At 38.8% G+C, this 2644-nt stretch overlaps 1 pseudogene; it reads left to right on the top strand.

The window, feature by feature from the left end:
* Positions 1 to 1075: 1075 nt before the first annotated feature.
* The window catches only part of LOC101999972, a 6262-nt pseudogene continuing 4693 nt past the window's right edge, over positions 1076 to 2644 (top strand).

Here is a 2644-nt window from a genome sequence, read left to right as displayed (position 1 = left end):
GGAGGTGGGCTGTCCTTGGACTTCCCACAGGTCAGGGAACCCTGATTACTCTTCGAGCTGATGAGGGAGAGGGACTTGATGGGGGAGGGGGAGGGAAATGGGAGGCGGTGGCGGGGAGGAGGCAGAAATCCTTAATAAATAAATAAATTTTAAAAAAACAAAAATCTGTTCTTTTGAAGTTTCTTTTAAAAAGTTTTCATTTCCTCACTGTGATGCAGATTTAGATTTAGTCACCAACAGTAGTTAAAAAAAATGTTATCTAAGTGATTCTAAATCACATTATATTTTATTATAAGAGAATGAGATGTTTTAGTAATCAAAGCTATTTTCTACAAAATAAAAACATCAGAAGACTTCAAGTGAATCTTGTGATTTTTTTTGAAACAGTCCTACTCACCCAACCCATTTTCTATTATTGATAAAAGAGAGAACTTGAGCGTATAGGATGCCATTGATTTCTTGGAGTTTGATTTTGATTAGTACCTTGTAGTTCTTGTTTAATGGACATGTATACATATATACATATTATATATGTAGATAATGTATATGTATATAATATATATTAGTCTATATGTATAATATATATTAGTAGATTTGTGTTTGTGTCATGTTCTATAATGGTGCCATCTATATTTGTGATTTTTTGAACCATATTTTTATTACAACATTCATTTTCTTGAAAACTATAGACATTCACCAATTTGTATTCAGAATATTGCTTATGCTATTTGATCCTTAATTGTTCGTTTTTAAATAGCTTCTGTGATAAACAGTTTTAGTTTTCTCTTATTGATCTTAGATGCTTGCTCCTTTGCATTTTCCAGCATGTCTGTGCTTTTATCTTGATGCTTTCTTCAGGTTTGACTATTTTGCTGCTGTTTGTCCTTTAAGTCCAGGAAGAGTCACAACAAGAAACCATCTCTCACACCACCATGAGGATTTTATTAATTCTGTCATGACAGGGTCTTTCAGCATTCGAGAAGCCAGAAAGATCCTGAATAGCTCTTACAGGCTATTTTTAAAGAAAAAAGCCACAGAAACAAGGGGGATGTCTTGGGGTTGTTTTTTAACTATTATGATTCCTTATTTAAAAGGCTATTACCAATACTTGGCTCGAGAGCAGTTGCCTAATCAGATGAGGTAAGAGGAAACATCTGAGAGTCACTTTGCCCATTTCCCAGGGACTGAGTTAAAACACCAGGAATGGAGTCAACACCTAAGGGTTATCTTGCCCCTATTCAATAACTGAGTTCTATTTGGAGAACATTCACAAGGACTCAGGAATATGATGGAAAGTTCCCAACATTTCAGTATGTGCATGTGTAGTTGTTAGATTCCCAGGGAGGGAGGGAGCACTAAGGCACTGAGGCTGAGAGGGCTCAGCTTAAATTTCTACACTGGTTAAGTCATTGACATTGGTTCTCTAAAACCTTCTCATATGTTATTGTATCTGTGTGCTAATAGCCTCAGGTGTCAACATGACAAAACCTAGGTTCATCTGAGAGAACATCAATTAGCCATGTGCTTAGATCAGAATGTCTGATCTCTGTCTGAAAGACATTATGTTGATTGATGATTGATGTTGGAAGATCTTCCCCTGAGTTGGCAGTGTCTCTAAGCCAGTGGGCCTGGGCTGATGAAGAGAGCTAGCTGAGGACAAGACAGTGACAAGGCAAAAGAGAAAATCAGGCAACAATGGTTCCGCATATTTTGCCTTCAGTGATTAACTTGAGTTTCAATCCTAAGCTCCCACAGTGGTGGACTCTGACTTAGGAGTAACAACCAAATAAACCTGTTCATTACCAGAGTTCCTTTTGGTTAGGAACAAAAAATGGTACCTCAAAAGTGACTTTGTTGCTGCAATGGACTTGGAAAAATTTTGATGATATCAAGACTTTAGATGGCAAAAGTCAAGGAAAGCTCTACACAAAGTATAACTGACTGGTCTGAGACAGTGAACTTGTATTCCCTGCATGGCTACAATCTTCATGGAACCACAACTGTATTGAACCTAGAAATTGTCATTAACTTCTGATTCTGATAAATATATAAAAATTCTGATTGCTCTCAATAAGCTTTCATAGCCTCATGTAGTTCTGTTCCCCCCAGCCCAAGCTGGGCCTCTTTCCTTGTGGCCCTAGGAGATCTTTGTTTGGTGGGAACTACAGTGCTTAGAAGACGTTATACAAACTTGATACACACAAAAGGTGGGCGGTGGTGGCGCACACCTTCAATCCCAGCACTCAGAGGGCAGCTTTAGGCAGATCTCTGTGAGTTTGAGATCAGCCTGATCTACAAAAGTTTAGTTCCAGGACAGGCTCCAAAGCTACAAAAAAAAACCCTGTCTCAAAAAACAAACAAAAAAAATTTCATGGGCTGGAGAGATGGCTCAGTGGTTAAGAGCTTTGCCTGCTCTTCCAAAGGACCTGAGTTCAATTCCCAGCAACCACATGGTGGCTCACAGCCATCTGTAATGAGACATGGTGCCCTCTTCTGGCCCGTACTATATACATAAAAACAAACTGATGTGGGAATGATTTCTTATTAATAAAGAAACTGCCTAGGCCCATTTCATAGGCCAACCCTTAGGTAGGCGGAGAAAACAGAACAGGTTGCTGGGAGAAAGAAGCTGAGTCAGTGAGTC

The sequence above is a fragment of the Microtus ochrogaster genome, chromosome 10 (genome assembly GCF_000317375.1).
Source record: "Microtus ochrogaster isolate Prairie Vole_2 chromosome 10, MicOch1.0, whole genome shotgun sequence".
Classification (NCBI taxonomy): domain Eukaryota; kingdom Metazoa; phylum Chordata; class Mammalia; order Rodentia; family Cricetidae; genus Microtus; species Microtus ochrogaster.
Note: the sequence above shows the minus strand (reverse complement) of the source record. Positions and strands in the feature narration are given on the sequence as shown.